Source organism: Pseudophryne corroboree, chromosome 1, assembly GCF_028390025.1.
Source record: "Pseudophryne corroboree isolate aPseCor3 chromosome 1, aPseCor3.hap2, whole genome shotgun sequence".
Classification (NCBI taxonomy): domain Eukaryota; kingdom Metazoa; phylum Chordata; class Amphibia; order Anura; family Myobatrachidae; genus Pseudophryne; species Pseudophryne corroboree.
Genome location: NC_086444.1, coordinates 476579557 through 476598500, shown reverse-complemented (window position 1 = coordinate 476598500; position 18944 = coordinate 476579557). Strand labels below are relative to the sequence as shown.

The 18944-nt window shown below is 48.2% G+C and overlaps 1 protein-coding gene across 6 annotated transcripts in view; it reads left to right on the top strand.

Annotated features, from left to right (window-relative positions):
* The window catches only part of AOPEP (aminopeptidase O (putative)), a 1013974-nt gene that overhangs the window by 620879 nt on the left and 374151 nt on the right, over window positions 1–18944 (top strand). The window lies entirely within an intron of this gene.

Here is an 18944-nt window from a genome sequence, read left to right as displayed (position 1 = left end):
TTGGTAGAATGTGGGGGATGCCAGGGTGCGCATAAATAAAGGAACACCTGGGGGATGAAATGTGTGTCTATTGGCAGGGGAAAGTGTGACGTTGTGGGGAACTAGATGAGGGTGTGAGGAATTGATGGTAGTAGTGTTGGTCTGCTGGAATGTAGAACAGGAGGAATGTGGGACAGTAGGGGAGGCTGGGCAGAGTTAGTGGGGAGGGGTGAAGGGAAGAGGAATAGGTTGTAAATAGCGGTGGAGGGAATGGGGGGGAGGGGGAGGGGGAAAAGGGAAGAATTAGGGGAGGAAAGGGAAGGGAGGGGAAAAAGTAGGGGAGACAAGAAAAACAAGGTAAACAGATAACATGGAACAAAAACAAAAAAAGGGGGGGGGGGAAGGGACTGTAACTGGTGGTATTCAGGAAGGAATATCACATAAAAACTGCATAGTTGATATTTTCATTCAGGCCATGAGGTTTGAGACTGTTAAGGCGGAAAATCCATTCGCTCTCTTTCTTGTGGAGTTCCTTGGTAATGTCTCCACCTCGTATGCCCAAGTGGACACGATCTAGGCCAAAGGCTTTTAAATCCTTGATGGATCCCTTGTGGTGGTAGTGGAAATGCCTGGCAACTGAAGTGAGTTGTTTCATGCGGGCAAGGTCTTTTGCTGCATTACGTATGTTGCCCAAGTGTTCCAGGACTCTTTCTTTGAGTTTTCGTGTGGTCATGCCCACGTATTTACGGTTACATCCGCAGGTTATACAATAAATGACTGCTTGGGTATCGCAATTGAAGAAATGTTGTAATTTCACCGTTTGGCCATACCTGTCCATGACAGTATTGGTTTTCAATATCTGAGGGCATGACTTGCATTTACCACAGGGAAAAGAGCCTATGATCGTGGGTTTCTTGACGGTAGCTGTCGTAAGATGGCTCCGAACCAGATGGTCTTTAATGTTTTTGGATCTTCGCCAGCTCATCTGTAAGGGTGAATTCAGGAAGGGGGATAAGTCAGGATCCAGCTGTAATATGGAGAGATGTTTCGTTACCGCGTTCTTGAGCATTCTCCACTCAGGGCAGAAGGTTCCTATAAATCTGATAACATTGTCCTGTTCCGGGACCTCTTTCTTCTTCTTGAAGATCAGACTTTCTCTCTTTACCACTGTTGTAGCTGAGTATGCGCGTTTGAGTGAGCGTCTACTATAGCCCCTGGTTAGGAGGCGATTGGTAAGTTCTCTGCTCTTTGTTTTGAAAGTGTGTTCCTCTGAGCAATTGCGCCTCAGCCTAAGATACTCCCCTTTGGGGATGTTTTCAACCGTGGGGGGGAAAATGTGAGCTAGTCTGGAAAAGGAGGCTGTTTGTTGCAGTCTCTTTCCGATATAGCTCGGTTTCGAGAAAGCCTGTGGTGGATTTGTAAATGTTCAGGTCCAGGAATGGGACTTTTTCCGCGCTGATGGTGTATGTCAGGTTGATGTTAAGATCATTAGTATTAAGAATTGTTATAAACTCCAACAGAAGGTCCATCTCTCCGTCCCAGATAATGAATATATCATCGATATATCTTAGCCATAATATCACATGAACAGTGTATTTGTCATTGATGGTTTTAAAAACGTAAAAGTGCTCCCACCATCCCAGAAACAGATTTGCGTACGTCGGAGCACAAGCTGAGCCCATCGCTGTGCCCCTTACTTGTAAGAAAAATTGGTCCTGAAAGACAAAGTAATTCTTGGAGAGGACAAAGTCAAGTAGTCTTAGAAGGAAATTTGAAAAGTCTTTCTCGCCCCCTTGATTCAGATAATATTTGACAGCTGTAAGGCCTTGATCATGGTTAATACTAGTGTAGAGTGACTCTACATCTAGAGTCACCAGGAGGAAGTTAGCTTCAAAATGTATATTATGGATCTTTCGGAGTAGATCAGATGTGTCTTGTAGATAGGAGGGCAGGGAAAGAACGAAATCCCGAAGATGAAGATCCAAGAACCTACTAGGTTGTTCCAGGAGTCCACCGTTGCCAGACATGATAGGTCTCCCTGGTGGATTGAGGGCATTTTTATGTATCTTAGGCAACAGATAGAATGTTGGTGTCTTCGGGTTCTGGACTGTGAGATATTGCGATTCCTGCTTAGTAATTGTGCATTGGGCTGCAGTTTCCTGTATTAAATTATTATAGGCATTCAAGAATCTGACAGTGGGATTGCTGAGAAGTTTTCTGTAACATACTGGATTATGTAGTTGTCTGTGAGCTTCGGTGATATACATTACTTGAGGCCAAAGGACGATATTGCCACCTTTATCCGATGGCTTTATGACGACATCGCTCCATGTCCCTAATTCCTGGAGGGCTTTTCTCTCCTTAAATTTGAGGTTATTGGGAAATTGATGAATTCCGCTCTTAGTTTGTACATAGATGTCATCGAATTCTTTCGATACTCTGTTCAAGAAGACCTTGATCTCAGGGCTGTTATTGTCGGGAGGGAAAAAAGAAGATTTGGGTCTGCATTTCGGTCTCTGAGTAGATGCTTCATCCATATTGGATTCCTTATGCAGATGTTCTAGTTCCTGGATAGCATTGAGGTCTTCCGCAGACCAATCCTGATCTGCAGGGTTCTCAGAAAGTCTTGATTCTTGTTTTGCAAAGAATTTTTTCAGGAGGAGCTTCCTCCCGAATAATCTCAAGTCCTTTTCCCAGGCAAATCTGTTAAAGGATCTAACCGGGGAGAATGAAAGTCCCTTGGCGTGTACCTCCATGTGGTCAGGGGATAAGGATCTTGTGGATAGATTAATGACCTGAAGTTTTGCAGGATTGATCGGGTTTACCGTAGTGTCTTCCTCTGTCGGACTGGATATCGGGCAGTCCTCGGTGTGTCCCAGTCTTGATTGCGTCCGTCTCCTCTTCTTTCCGCCTCTCCTTGTTTTCCCCGTGTTCTGGTTTTGTAAAGCGTGACAGAATATTTTAGCACAATGTAAATTTACGTTACTAAATAATAATTACATCTTCCTTCCACAACTTATTTACTCTTTGTTTACAAAAGTCCAAAAACATACATTTTACCAGCTCATCCATGGTAGGAACTCAGTTGCCTTGTGGTGGGCTCAGAAAGATGTGTTATAATATTTATTAACTATGTAAATGGAAAAGGCAAATAGGTTTTCTCTAACGTCCTAAGTGGATGCTGGGAACTCCGTAAGGACCATGGGAATAGCAGCTCCGCAGGAGACTGGGCACAACTAAAGAAAGCTTTAGGACTACCTGGTGTGCACTGGCTCCTCCCTCTATGACCCTCCTCCAGACCTCAGTTAGAATTTTGTGCCCGGCCGAGCTGGATGCACACTAGGGGCTCTCCTGAGCTCTTAGAAAGAAAGTCATATTTAGGTTTTTTATTTTCAGTGAGATCTGCTGGCAACAGACTCACTGCTACGAGGGACCTAGGGGAAAGAAGCGAACCTACCTGCTTGCAGCTAGCTTGGGCTTCTAGGCTACTGGACACCATTAGCTCCAGAGGGATCGAACACAGGCCCAGCCTCGGTCGTCCGGTCCCGGAGCCGCGCCGCCGTCCCCCTAGCAGAGCCAGAAGCAAGAAGATGTTCCTGGAAATCGGCGGCAGAAGACTTCGGTCTTCATTAAGGTAGCGCACAGCACTGCAGCTGTGCGCCATTGCTCCCCAGGCACACCACATACTCCGGTCACTGATTGGGGGGGGGGGGCGGCGGCGGCGGCGCCCTGGGCTGCAATATAAGTACCTTACTTGGCAAATTAACACATAATATAGCCTTTAAGACTATATATGTGTAAAATCCCCTGCCATAACTGTATAAAAAAAAGCGGGAGAAGCCCGCCGGAAAAGGTGTGGGGCTATCTCCCTCAGCACACTGGCGCCATTTTCCCTCACAGCTCCGCTGGAAGGATCGCTCCCCAGGCTCTCCCCTGCAGTTCCAGACTACATAGGGTAAAAAAGAGAGGGGGGGCACTAAATTTAGGCGCAATCTGTGATATATAAGCAGCTATAAGGGGTAAAATCACTGTGTAGTGTGTATCCCTGTTTTATATAGCGCTCTGGTGTGTGCTGGCATACTCTCTCTCTGTCTCCCCAAAGGGCTTTGTGGGGTCCTGTCCTCAGTCAGAGCATTCCCTGTGTGTGTGCGGTGTGTCGGTACGGCTGTGTCGACATGTTTGATGAGGAGGCTTATGTGGAGGCGGAGCAGGTGCCGATAAATGTGATGTCACCCCCTGCGGGGTCGACTCCTGAGTGGATGGATATGTGGAAGGAATTACGCGACAGTGTCAACTCCTTACATAAAAGGTTTGACGACATATCAGATGTGGGACAGCCGGCTTCTCAGCCCGTGCCTGCCCAGACGTCTCAAAGGCCATCAGGGGCTCTAAAACGCCCGCTACCTCAGATGGCAGACACAGATGTCGACACAGATACTGACTCCAGTGTCGACGATGATGAGACTAGTGTACATTCCAATAGAGCCACACGTTACATGATTACGGCAATGAAAAATGTGTTGCACATTTCTGATATTACCCCAGGTACCACAAAAAAGGGTATTATGTTTGGGGAGAAAAAACTACCAGTGGTTTTTCCCCCTTCTGATGAATTAAATGAAGTGTGTGAAGAAGCGTGGGCTTCCCCCGATAAGAAACTAGTAATTTCTAAAAAGTTACTAATGGCGTACCCTTTCCCGCCAGAGGATAGGTCACGTTGAGAGACATCCCCTAGGGTAGATAAAGCGCTCACACGCCTGTCAAAGAAGGTGGCACTACCGTCTCCGGACACGGCCGCCCTAAAGGAGCCTGCTGATAGGAAGCAGGAGGCTATCCTGAAGTCTGTTTATACACACTCAGGTATTATACTGAGACCAGCTATTGCTTCAGCATGGATGTGCAGTGCTGTAGCTGCGTGGTCAGATTCCCTGTCAGAAAATATTGATACCTTAGACAGGGACACTATATTGCTAACCATAGAGCATATTAAAGACGCAGTCTTATACATGAGAGATGCACAGAGGGATATTTGCCGGCTGGCATCTAAAATAAGTGCAATGTCCATTTCTGCCAGGAGGGGTTTATGGACTCGGCAGTGGACAGGGGATGCAGATTCTAAAAGGCACATGGAAGTTTTGCATTACAAGGGTGAGGAGTTGTTTGGGGATGGTCTCTCGGACCTCGTTTCCACAGCGACAGCTGGGAAGTCAGCATTTTTACCCCATGTTCCCTCACAGCCAAAGAAAGCACCGTATTATCAGGTACAGTCCTTTCGGCCCCAGAAAGGCAAGCGGGTTAAAGGCGCGTCCTTTCTGCCCAGAGGCAGAGGTAGAGGAAAAAAGCTGCATCATACAGCCAGTTCCCAGGAACAAAAGCCCTCCCCCGCTTCCTCTAAGTCCACCGCATGACGCTGGGGCTCCACAGGCGGAGCCAGGTACGGTGGGGGCCCGTCTCAAGAACTTCAGCGACCAGTGGGCTCGCTCACGGGTGGATCCCTGGATTCTACAAGTAGTATCTCAGGGGTACAAGCTGGAATTCGAGACGTCTCCCCCTCGCCGTTTCCTCAAATCTGCCTTGCCAACAGCTCCCCCGGACAGGGAGGCAGTGCTAGAGGCAATTCACAAGCTTTATTCGCAGCAGGTGATAGTCAAGGTACCCCTCCTTCAACAAGGAAGGGGTTACTATTCCACAATGTTTGTGGTACCGAAACCGGACGGTTCGGTGAGACCCATTTTAAATTTGAAATCCTTGAACACCTATATAAAAAGGTTCAAGTTCAAGATGGAATCGCTCAGGGCGGTTATTTCAAGCCTGGAGGAAGGGGATTACATGGTATCACTGGACATCAAGGATGCTTACCTGCATGTCCCCATTTACCTTCCTCACCAGGAGTACCTCAGATTTGTGGTACAGGACTGTCATTACCAATTCCAGACGTTGCCGTTTGGTCTGTCCACGGCACCGAGGGTATTTACCAAGGTAATGGCCGAAATGATGATACTCCTTCGAAAAAAGGGAGTTTTAATTATCCCATACTTGGACGATCTCCTTATAAAGGCGAGGTCCAGGGAGCAGTTGTTGGTCGGGGTAGCACTATCTCGGGAGGTGCTACAACAGCACGGTTGGATTCTGAATATTCCAAAGTCACAGCTGGTTCCTACGACACGTCTACTGTTTCTGGGGATGGTTCTGGACACAGACCAGAAAAGGGTGTTTCTCCCGGAGGAGAAAGCCAAGGAGTTGTCGTCTCTAGTCAGAGATCTCCTGAAACCAAAACAGGTCTCGGTGCATCACTGCACGCGAGTCCTGGGAAAAATGGTAGCTTCCTACGAAGCAGTTCCATTCGGCAGGTTCCATGCAAGAATCTTTCAGTGGGATCTGTTGGACAAGTGGTCCGGTTCCCATCTTCAGATGCATCGGCTGATAACCCTGTCTCCAAGGACCAGGTTGTCTCTGCTGTGGTGGCTGCAGAGTGCTCATCTTCTAGAGGGCCGCAGATTCGGCATACAGGACTGGGTCCTGGTGACCACGGATGCCAGCCTTCGAGGCTGGGGGGCAGTCACACAGGGAAGAAACTTCCAAGGGCTATGGTCAAGCCAGGAGATTTCCCTACACATAAATATTCTGGAACTAAGGGCCATCTACAATGCCCTAAGTCAGGCAAGACCCCTGCTTCAAAACCAGCCGGTACTGATCCAGTCAGACAACATCACGGCGGTCGCCCATGTAAACCGACAGGGCGGCACGAGAAGCAGGACGGCGATGGCAGAAGCCACAAGGATTCTCCGATGGGCGGAAAATCACGTGTTAGCACTGTCAGCAGTGTTCATTCCGGGAGTGGACAACTGGGAAGCAGACTTCCTCAGCAGGCACGACCTCTACCTGGGAGAGTGGGGACTTCATCCAGAAGTCTTTCAGCTGATTGTAAATCGCTGGGAACGGCCACAGGTGGACATGATGGCGCCCTGCCTCAACAAAAAGCTAGAAAGATATTGCGTCAGGTCGAGAGACCCTCAGGCAATAGCTGTGGACGCTCTAGTGACACCGTGGGTGTACCAGTCGGTTTATGTGTTCCCTCCTCTGCCTCTCATACCCAAGGTACTGAGGATAATAAGACGAAGAGGAGTAAGAACTATACTCATTGTTCCGGATTGGCCAAGAAGAGCTTGGTACCCAGAACTTCAAGAAATGATCTCAGAGGACCCATGGCCTCTGCATCTCAGACAGGACCTGCTGCAGCAGGGGCCCTGTCTGTTCCAAGACTTACCGCAGCTGCGTTTGACGGCATGGCGGTTGAACGCCGGATCCTGAAGGAAAAGGGCATTCCGGAGGAAGTCATCCCTACGCTGATTAAAGCTAGGAAAGAAGTGACCGCAAACCATTATCACCGCATATGGCGAAAATATGTTGCGTGGTGTGAGGCCAGGAAGGCCCCAACGGAGGAATTTCAGCTGGGCCGTTTTCTGCACTTCCTACAGTCAGGGGTGACTATGGGCCTAAAATTGGGTTCCATTAAGGTCCAGATTTCAGCTCTATCGATTTTCTTCCAGAAAGAACTGGCTTCACTCCTGAAGTTCAGACATTTGTTAAGGGAGTGCTGCATATTCAGCCCCCTTTTGTGCCCCCAGTGGCACCTTGGGATCTCAACGTGGTGTTGAATTTCCTAAAGTCACATTGGTTTGAACCACTTAAAACCGTGGATTTAAAATATCTCACGTGGAAAGTGGTCATGCTGTTGGCCTTGGCTTCGGCCAGGCGTGTGTCCGAATTGGCGGCTTTATCATGTAAAAGCCCTTATCTGATTTTCCATATGGATAGGGTGGAATTGAGGACTAGTCCCCAATTTCTCCCTAAGGTGGTTTCAGCTTTTCATTTGAACCAGCCTATTGTGGTGCCTGCGGCTACTCGTGACTTGGAGGATTCCAAGTTGCTGGACGTAGTCCGGGCCCTAAAAATCTATGTTTCCAGGACAGCTGGAGTCAGAAAGACTGACTCGCTATTTATCCTGCATGCACCCAACAAGTTGGGTGCGCCTGCTTCAAAGCAGACTATTGCTCGCTGGATCTGTAGCACGATTCAACTTGCACATTCTGCGGCTGGACTGCCGCATCCTAAATCTGTAAAAGCCCATTCCACGAGGAAGGTGGGCTCTTCTTGGGCGGCTGCCCGAGGGGTCTCGGCTTTACAACTTTGCCGAGCAGCTACTTGGTCGGGGTCAAACACATTTGCTAAATTCTACAAGTTTGATACCCTGGCTGAGGAGGACCTAGAGTTCGCTCATTCGGTGCTGCAGAGTCATCCGCACTCTCCCGCCCGTTTGGGAGCCTTGGTATAATCCCCATGGTCCTTACGGAGTTCCCAGCATCCACTTAGGACGTTAGAGAAAATAAGATTTTACTCACCGGTAAATCTATTTCTCGTAGTCCGTAGTGGATGCTGGGCGCCCGTCCCAAGTGCGGATTGTCTGCAATACTTGTATATAGTTATTGGTTAACTAAAGGGTTATTGTTGAGCCATCTGTTGAGAGGCTCAGTTATATTTCATACTGTTAACTGGGTATAGTATCACGAGTTATACGGTGTGATTGGTGTGGCTGGTATGAGTCTTACCTGGGATTCCAAATCCTTTCCTTATTGTGTCAGCTCTTCCGGGCACAGTATCCTAACTGAGGTCTGGAGGAGGGTCATAGAGGGAGGAGCCAGTGCACACCAGGTAGTCCTAAAGCTTTCTTTAGTTGTGCCCAGTCTCCTGCGGAGCCGCTATTCCCATGGTCCTTACGGAGTTCCCAGCATCCACTACGGACTACGAGAAATAGATTTACCGGTAAGTAAAATCTTATTTTTCTCCATCTCTTCTGCTCCAGTTATGTGAAGGGGTGTAGTACGGCTGACCGGCGGTCTCCTGACCACCGGTCAGCTTACCGACGCCGGGATCCCGGCGGGGAGGGGCGAGTGCAGCAAGCCCCTTACGGGCTCGCTGCCCTCGCCACACTGCGGGCTCGGTGGCGACCTGCGGTCGCCACGGGTTCTGTTCCCAATCTATGGCTGTCGTGGACACCCACGAGTGGAAATAGTCCCTGTTGGTCGGCATGCCGACCATCGGGACAGTGACCCGTCGGGCTGGTGGAGGAGGTCATGTGACTGTCGGTCAGCTGACCGGTGGTCACATGAATACCACCCATGTGAAGGCCCCGGATATCATTAATCACCACAACCAACTGCCCCATAGCAGCTATATAGCTCCTCAAGAGGTGAGCCACACAAAACACCATTATCTTCTCGTTATGTTGTATTTGCCTTTCCAACAAAAGAAAAACATTGATAACAAGTTGCCCTGGGACTCCTATTCACATAAGTTTATATATAGAAAAAGAATGAGATAAAAATCTTAACGTTAATAACTGTTATGAAGAGGACCTTAAATGGCATCTACGAGTGGGGTCATCTCTTACCTCATCTACCAACATGCCTGATAGTGATACGGTACCAGAAGGGACAGATCAATTCAGTATGACTACCTACAGTATATTAGCATTCTGTAACTATTATTATTATCCTTTATTTCTCTAACGTCCTAGTGGATGCTGGGGACTCCGTAAGGACCATGGGAAATAGACGGGCTCCGCAGGAGACATGGGCACTTTAAGAAATTTATATTCTGGTGTGCTCTGGCTCCTCCCTCTATGTCCCTCCTCCAGACCTCAGTTTGAATCTGTGCCCGGACGAGCTGGGTGCTGTTCAGTGAGCTCTCCTGAGCTTGCTGTAAGAAAGTATTTTGTTAGGTTTTTTATTTTCAGGGAGCTCTGCTGGCAACAGACTCCCTGCATCGTGGGACAGAGGGGAGAGAAGCAGCCCTACTCTCTGAAGATAGGTCCTGCTTCTTAGGCTACTGGACACCATTAGCTCCAGAGGGATCGTACACAGGATCTCACCCTCGTCGTCCGATCCCAGAGCCGCGTCGCCGTCCCCCTCGCAGAGCCGGTAGACAGAAGCCGGGTGAGCATGAGAAGCAAGAAGACTTCGAAATCGGCGGCAGAAGACTCCAGTCTTCACTGAGGTAGCGCACAGCACTGCAGCTGTGCGCCATTGCTCCCACACACCTCACATACTCCGGTCACTGTAAGGGTGCAGGGGGGGGGCGCCCTGGGCAGCAATTGGGACCTCTTTGGCAAAAGTTTAGCATATATACAGTTGGGCACTGTATATATGTATGAGCCCCCGCCAAGAATTGTACATTTAAGCGGGACAGAAGCCCGCCGCTGATAGGGCGGGGCTTCTTCCTCAGCACTCACCAGCGCCATTTTTTCTCCACAGCTCCGCTGAGAGGAAGCTCCCCAGGCTCTCCCCTGCTGATACACGGTAGAAGATGGTAAAAAGAGAGGGGGGGCACATAATTAGGCGCAAAAATCAATATAAACAGCGGCTACTGGGTTAACATTAAGTTACTGTGTTATTCCTGGGTTTATAGCGCTGCGGTGTGTGCTGGCATACTCTCTCTCTGTCTCTCCAAAGGGCCTTGTGGGGGAACTGTCTTCAAAAAGAGCATTCCCTGTGTGTGTGGTGTGTCGGTATGTTTGTGTCGACATGTTTGACGAGGAAGGCTATGTGGAAACAGAGCGGGAGCAAATGAATGTGGTATCTCCGCCGACGGCGCCGACACCTGATTGGATGGATATGTGGAAGGTTTTAAATGATAATGTTAATTCCTTGCATAAAAGGTTGGAAAAAGCTGAAGCCTTAGGACAGTCAGGGTCTCAGCCCGTGCCTGATCCTATGTCGCAGAGGCCGTCAGGGTCTCAGAAGCGCCCACTATCCCAAATTGTTGACACAGATACCGACATGGATTCTGCTTCCAGTGTCTATTACGATGATGCAAAGTTACAGCCAAAATTGGCTAAATCCATCCGTTATATGATTATAGCAATTAAGGATGTGTTGCACATCACAGAGGAATTCCCAGTCCCTGACAAGAGGGTTCATATGTATGGGGAAAAGAGGCAGGTGGGGATCTTTCCCCCTTCACACGAGCTAAATGAGTTATGTGAAAAGGCTTGGGAATCTCCAGATAAAAAACTGCAGATTTCCAAACGGATTCTTATGGCATATCCTTTCCCGCCAACGGACAGGTTACGCTGGGAATCCTCCCCTAGGGTGGGTGGACAAAGCTTTAACACGCTTATCACAGGATACGGCTACCCTCAAAGATGCTGCGGATAGAAAGCAAGAGGGTACCCTGAAGTCCATTTATACACATTCAGGTACCTTACTGAGGCCAGCGATCGCGTCGGCCTGGGTGTGTAGTGCTGTAGCAGCATGGACGGACACCCTGTCTGAGGAACTTAATACCTTAGACAAGGATACTATATTAATGACCCTGGGGCATATAAAAGACGCTGTCCTATATATGAGAGATACTCAAAGAGACATTAGTCTACTGGGTTCTAGAATAAATGCTATGTCGATTTCTGCCAGAAGGGTCCTGTGGACTCGGCAATGGACAGGTGATGCCGACTCAGAAAGGCACACGGAGGTTTTACCTTACAAGGGTGAGGAATTGTTTGGGGAGGGTCTCTCGGACCTGGTCTCCACAGCTACTGCTGGAAAGTCAAATTTTTTGCAATATGTTTCCTCACAGCCTAAGAAAGCACCGTATTACCAAATGCAGTCCTTTCGATCACAGAAAAACAAGTAAGTCCGAGGTGCGTCCTTCCTTGCCATGGGCAGGGGCAGAGGAAAGAAGCTGCACAACACAGCTAGTTCCCAGGAACAGAAGTCCTCCCCGGCTTCCACAAAATCCACCGCATGACGCTGGGGCTCCACAGGCAGAGCTAGGCCCGGTGGGGGCGCGTCTCCGAAATTTCAGCCACAAGTGGGTTCACTCCCAGGTGGATCCCTGGGCAATAGATATTGTGTCTCAGGGATACAAGCTGGAATTCGAAGAGATGCCCCCTCACCGATACCTCAAGTTGGCCCTGCCAGCTTCCCCCCACGAGAGGGAAATAGTGTTAACTGCAATTCACAAATTGTATCTTCAACAGGTGGTGGTCAAGGTTCCCCTCCTTCAACAAGGAAGGGGTTATTATTCGACCATGTTTGTAGTCCCGAAACCAGACGGTTCGGTCAGACCCATATTGAATTTAAAATCCCTGAACATATACCTGAAAAGGTTCAAGTTCAAGATGGAATCGCTGAGAGCGGTCATCGCAAGCCTGGAAGGGGGGGATTTTATGGTGTCTCTGGACATAAAGGATGCATACCTTCATGTCCCCATTTATCCACCTCATCAGGCGTACCTCAGATTTGTGGTACAGGATTGTCATTACCAATTTCAGACGTTGCCGTTTGGTCTCTCCACGGCACCGAGAATATTTACCAAGGTAATGGCGGAAATGATGGTACTCCTGCGGAAGCAAGGGGTCACAATTATCCTATACTTGGACGATCTCCTCATAAAAGCGAGGTCAAGAGAGCAGTTGCTGATCAGCGTAGCACGTTCTCTGGAAGTGTTACGGCAACACGGCTGGATTCTAAATATTCCAAAGTCGCAGTTGATTCCTACGACTCGTCTGCCTTTCCTGGGCATGATTCTGGACACAGACCAGAAAAGGATTTATCTCCCGATGGAGAAGGCTCAGGAACTCATAACACTGGTCATAAACCTATTAAAACCAAAACAGGTGTCGGTGCATCACTGCACTCGAGTCCTGGGAAAGATAGTGGGATCATATGAGGCCATTCCCTTCGGCAGGTTCCATGCGAGGACCTTTCAATGGGACTTACTGGACAAATGGTCCGGATCACATCTTCAGATGCATCGGTTAATCACCCTATCCCCCAGGGCCAGGGTGTCTTTCCTGTGGTGGCTGCAGAGTGCACACCTTATCGAGGGCCGCAGATTCGGCATTCAGGACTGGGTCCTGGTGACCACGGATGCAAGCCTCCGAGGGTGGGGGGCAGTCACACAGGGTAGAAATTTCCAAGGTCTGTGGTCAAGTCAGGAGACTTGCCTTCACATCAACATCCTGGAACTAAGGGCCATATACAACGCCCTACGTCAAGCGGAGACCCTGCTTCGCGACCAACTGGTTCTGATTCAGTCAGACAACATCACTGCTGTGGCTCATGTAAACCGACAAGGCGGCACAAGGAGCAGGGTGGCGATGGTGGAAGCCACCAGAATTCTTCGCTGGGCGGAGAATCACGTAAGTGCACTGTCAGCAGTGTTCATCCCGGGAGTGGACAACTGGGAAGCAGACTTCCTCAGCAGGCACGACCTCCACCCGGGAGAGTGGGGACTTCATCAAGAAGTCTTCACGCAGATTGCAAGTCGGTGGGAACTGCCACAGGTGGACATGATGGCATCCCGCCTCAACAAAAAGCTACAGAGGTATTGCGCCTGGTCAAGAGACCCTCAGGTGATAGCTGTGGACGCACTGGTGACACCGTGGGTGTTCCAGTCGGTCTATGTATTTCCTCCTCTTCCTCTCATACCCAAGGTGCTCAGAATCATAAGAAAAAGAGGAGTGAGAACAATACTCATTGTTCCGGATTGGCCAAGAAGGACTTGGTATCCAGATCTGCAAGAAATGCTCACAGAGGACCCGTGGCCTCTGCCTCTAAGACAGGACTTGTTACAACAGGGGCCCTGTCTGTTCCAAGACTTACCGCGGCTGCGTTTGACGGCTTGGCGGTTGAACGCTGGATCCTAGCAGAGAAAGGCATTCCGGATGAGGTCATTCCTATGCTGATAAAGGCTAGGAAGGACGTGACGGCTCAACATTATCACCGTATATGGCGAAAATATGTTGCTTGGTGTGAAGCCAGGAATGCCCCTACGGAGGAATTCCAGCTGGGCCGTTTCCTTCACTTCCTACAGTCGAGAGTGACTTTGGGCCTAAAATTGGGTTCCATTAAGGTCCAGATTTCGGCCCTATCCATTTTCTTTCAAAAAGAACTGGCTTCTCTACCTGAAGTTCAGACGTTTGTAAAGGGAGTGCTGCATATTCAGCCCCCTTTTGTGCCTCCAGTGGCACCTTGGGATCTTAACGTGGTGTTGAGTTTCCTGAAATCCCACTGGTTTGAACCACTCAAAACGGTGGAATTAAAATATCTCACGTGGAAGGTGGTCATGCTACTAGCCTTGGCTTCGGCTAGGCGTGTGTCAGAATTGGCGGCTTTGTCACATAAAAGCCCCTATCTGGTTTTCCATGTGGATAGAGCAGAATTGCGGACCCGTCCACAATTTCTGCCGAAGGTGGTTTCATCCTTTCATATAAACCAACCTATCGTGGTGCCTGTGGCTACTACTGACTTGGAGGATTCCGGGTTACTTGATGTGGTCAGGGCTTTGAAGGTTTATGTAGCCAGAACGGCTAGGGTCAGGAAAACAGAATCTTTGTTTATTCTGTATGCTTCCAACAAGCTTGGTGCTCCTGCTTCAAAGCAGACTATTGCTCGCTGGATCTGTAACACGATTCAGCAGGCTCATTCTGCGGCTGGATTGCCGCTGCCAAAATCAGTTAAGGCCCATTCCATTAGGAAGGTGGGCTCTTCTTGGGCGGCTGCCCGAGGGGTCTCGGCATTACAGCTGTGCCGAGCGGCTACTTGGTCAGGTTCAAACACTTTTGCAAAGTTCTACAAGTTTGATACCCTGGCTGAGGAGGACCTTGTGTTTGCTCATTCGGTGCTGCAGAGTCATCCGCACTCTCCCGCCCGTTTGGGAGCTTTGGTATAATCCCCATGGTCCTTACGGAGTCCCCAGCATCCACTAGGACGTTAGAGAAAATAAGATTTTACTTACCGGTAAATATATTTCTCGTAGTCCGTAGTGGATGCTGGGCGCCCGTCCCAAGTGCGGACTTTTTCTGCAATGCTTGTATATAGTTATTGCTTAAATAAGGGTTATGTTATAGTTGCATCAGGGTTGATCTGATGCTCTGTTGTTGTTCATACTGTTAACTGAGTAAGTTTATCACAAGTTATACGGTGTGATTGGTGTGGCTGGTATGTATCTTGCCCTGGATTATCAAAATCCTTTCCTTGTACTGTCAGCTCTTCCGGGCACAGTTTCTCTAACTGAGGTCTGGAGGAGGGACATAGAGGGAGGAGCCAGAGCACACCAGAATATAAATTCTTTCTTAAAGTGCCCATGTCTCCTGCGGAGCCCGTCTATTCCCCACGGTCCTTACGGAGTACCCAGCATCCACTACGGACTACGAGAAATAGATTTACCGGTAAGTAAAATCTTATTTTATATGTGATCCGGTCTTTAGGTCGACTGCACTTAGGTCGACCACTATTGGTCGACATGAACAAGGTCGACATGGGGGAAAGGTCGACATGAGTTTTAAAAAAAAAAATCTTCAATTTTTTTTTTTTTTGCTTTTTCATACTTTACAATCCACGTGGACTACGATTGGGAATACTAACCGAAGCATAGCAAGGTGCGGTCGACCTAATGACTGTCCAATAGTGGTCGACCTAATGACTGTCAACTTAGTTACTGTCATTATGATCCACACCCATTTATATGGTGCCACATGGGTTCTGCAGCACCTAACAAAGTACATAAACAAATGAGCAAAACAAAAAAACAATGTAATAGTACAAAACAAAGCTGGAGGAAGAGAAATGCAGATGTACACTCCTAGCACTAAGAACACTGACAGTAAGAATAATTTAGATAAACCTTCACAATTAACATGGAGTATAAGTGAAGTTCTTAGCACACATTTGTGCAAATATGTGGGCCCATGTACCGCGACCAGGTGAATTTGTAACATGGGTCCCTAACATCCCTAATACTATCACATTATATAAATTTATCAAGGTCTTTCCTTCTAATAGTGTCCTTATCAATGTGTGATCTGAAATGCAGGAACCTTGCTAATTAAAACACTTGAGGGTAAATGGGAGGGGTGACAATACCAGAGGAAAGGAGCCTTGCCTTCCAGTGTACAATATATACACAAATATTGAAAGAAAGAAAAAGGAAGGGGGGGGGGGGGTGCTGAACTGTACACCCTGTTACTAAAGATATTAAGAGGTGCTATCATGCTGAGGCTTCTAATACTATGCTGTAAGAAGAGAAATGCAGATGCACACTCCTAGCACTAAGAACCCTGATAGTAAGAATAATTTAGATAAACCCTCATAATTAACGTGGAGTATTAGTGAAGTTCTTAGCACACATTTTGCAAATTAGTGGGTCCGTGTACCGCGACCAGGTGACTTTGTAACATGGGTCCCTAACATGTCTAATACTATTATATAAATGTATCAAGGTCTTACATTCCAATAGTGCCAGGCTTGCCTACCCTCCCGCATTTAGCGGGAGGCTCCCGATTTTTAACTGACCCTCCCGCTGCCCCGCAAACATTGCCAGCCCTCCCGGTTTTAAAGTTTCTCCTTGCAAATCCGGACTGCGCATGCGCGAGTCTGGAAATGCGAGGGGTGGGACTTACACTGGAACAGTCACTTGCGGTGGTCGGCCACAGCTGGGTTGAGAGTAGCGGTGGCGTCAGACTTTCTGTGACCCGGGAGGTGTCTGCGCAGCAGCAGCGTGTGAACAGTGTGCAGAGAAGCCACCCGTACAGTGAAGCACATAACCCGGCAACCAGGGCTCTGCTTCTTCACTCTGGCTGGCCCCGCCCACCACACTCACAGTGGGCTGTGTGTATCAGCTCGTCTTCCTGCTCCTGGAAGTGGCTTCCCTGGGCTCCCTGCTCTTTACAGGAGGGAGCAACAAACCAGGTGGGTGCTATATATACTGGGGGGGTTATATGGGGGAAGGGGAGGTGTAATATGTAGTGTGCTGCTGGGTGTAATATGGGGAGGGGGCTGTGTAATATGCAGTGTAATGTGCACTAGGTGTAATATGGAGGAGGCAGTGTAATATGGGGGGGGCTGTGTAATATGCTACTGGGTGTAATATGGAGGAGGCAGTGTAATATGGGGAGGCTGTGTAATATGGGGCGGGGGCTGTGTAATATGCTACTGGGTGTACTATGGGGTGCTGTGTAAAATGTAATGTGCAATTGGGTGTAATATGGGGGAGCTGTGTATGCTGTGCATAATGCAATATAATATGGTACTGGGTGTAATATGGGGAGGGGAGCTGTGTATAATGTAGTGTAAAGTGCAACTGGGTGTAATATGGGGGGGGTCTATGTAAAGTGTAATTCAATGTGCTATTGGGTGTAAAATGGGAGGGTATATGCTGTGCATAATTCAATGTAATAGGTACTGGGTGGAATACGAGGGGAGGGGGGCTGTGTAAAAGGTAATGTAATGTAGTACTGGGTGTAATATGGGGGAGGCTGTGTATAATGTCATGTGATATGGTGCTGTGTATACTTGGTGCAATATGAGGGATGTGGGCTGTGCATAATGTAATATATTATGGTGCTGTGTGCAGGGCCGTAACTACCCCTATTGTCCGTATGCATAGTTGTTGACAGCTGCAGCGCTGTCTGAGGTGTATTTACAGCAGGCAGCGGTGCTGCTGAAGACGTGGAGCGGTGGGTCCCGGAGCAGCTCACAGAAGAGGGTGATACGTGGAGCTGCGGGTCATGCTGAAGCGTTAATGTCTACCATGGTGTAAGTGCTGCTATTAGTACTATTGTTTTCACCTGCCATTGCAGGACACACCCCTAAGTGGCAATAAGTATGCCCTTATGTGGACCTAAACACGCCCTTTGGGCGGAGCATGACACACACCCTCAACGGAAAGTGTGGCGTATTCTGCTGCCCCTTGGAATCTCCCTGAAACTAGTTTTCAAAAGTAGGCAAGTATGAATAGTGCCCTTATTAATTTGTGATCTGAATGCAGGAACCTTGCTAATTAAAATAGTACAAAACAATGCAGGACAAGTACATAGTTAACAAACATCAGTGGGCGTAACACTTAAATAAGCAGCAGAGTGACAGAAACCAAGGTTTAGGTGCCATTGTAGGGAGTAGATGATAGTATAAGTAAGGGAAGGAAAAGCACATAAGGGCAGAGGGCGCTGCTCGTGAGATATTACATTCTAAAGCTTTTTCAGTGTCCATAAATTTGAAACAAGCCTCTACTTAAGAACTTTTTCTCTTTATTCTATATGATTAAAACTCAAAACCACATATTGGGTTTGTGCCTGCTGACATCAACAGGGGCTGCATTTAAGCTATAACAGATATAACCTATTCATGTGATTGTGCACGAATAATTGGCATATTTACTCTCTTTAGGTTAATATGACTGCCCTTTACTGGCCATTGGAAGTTTGCTGTATGATAGCTGTTCTAACCACTCAGTGAGCATGTGAGCATAGTAAACCTATCCCATTGCTTCCCAGTTTTACCCACGCAGTCGCAAGTGGAGATAGGACTGAGGGGGTGATTCAGTAAGGATCACTTATGCAAATCTTACTGCATTTCCCCAATGGCGAGGACCTGTTCTGCACATGTGGATGACAGGCAGAGGCATTTGCAGGGTGGGACAGCCGGCGTTACCGGATACGGAGGCGTGTCGCCTACATTTCCAGGAGTGGCGAGGCCAAGGAGTGTGTCATGAGTAGAGATGTGCACCGGAAATTTTTCGGGTTTTGGATTCGGTTCCGCGGCCGAGTTTTGGATTCGCACGCGTTTTGGCAAAACCTCCCTGAAATTTTTTTGTCAGATTCGGGTGTGTTTTGGATTCGTTTTTTTTTTTTTTTATAAACCCCTCAAAAACAGCTTAAATCATGGAATTTGGGGGTAATTTTGATCCCATAGTATTATTAACCTCAATAACCATAATTTCCACTCATTTCCAGTCTATTCTGAACACCTCACACCTCACAATATTATTTTTAGTCCTAAAATTTGCACTGAGGTCGCTGGATGACTAAGCTAAGCGACCCAAGTGGGCGGCACAAACACCTGGCCCATCTAGGAGTGGCACTGCAGTGTCAGACAGGATGGCACTTAAAAAAATAGTCCCCAAAC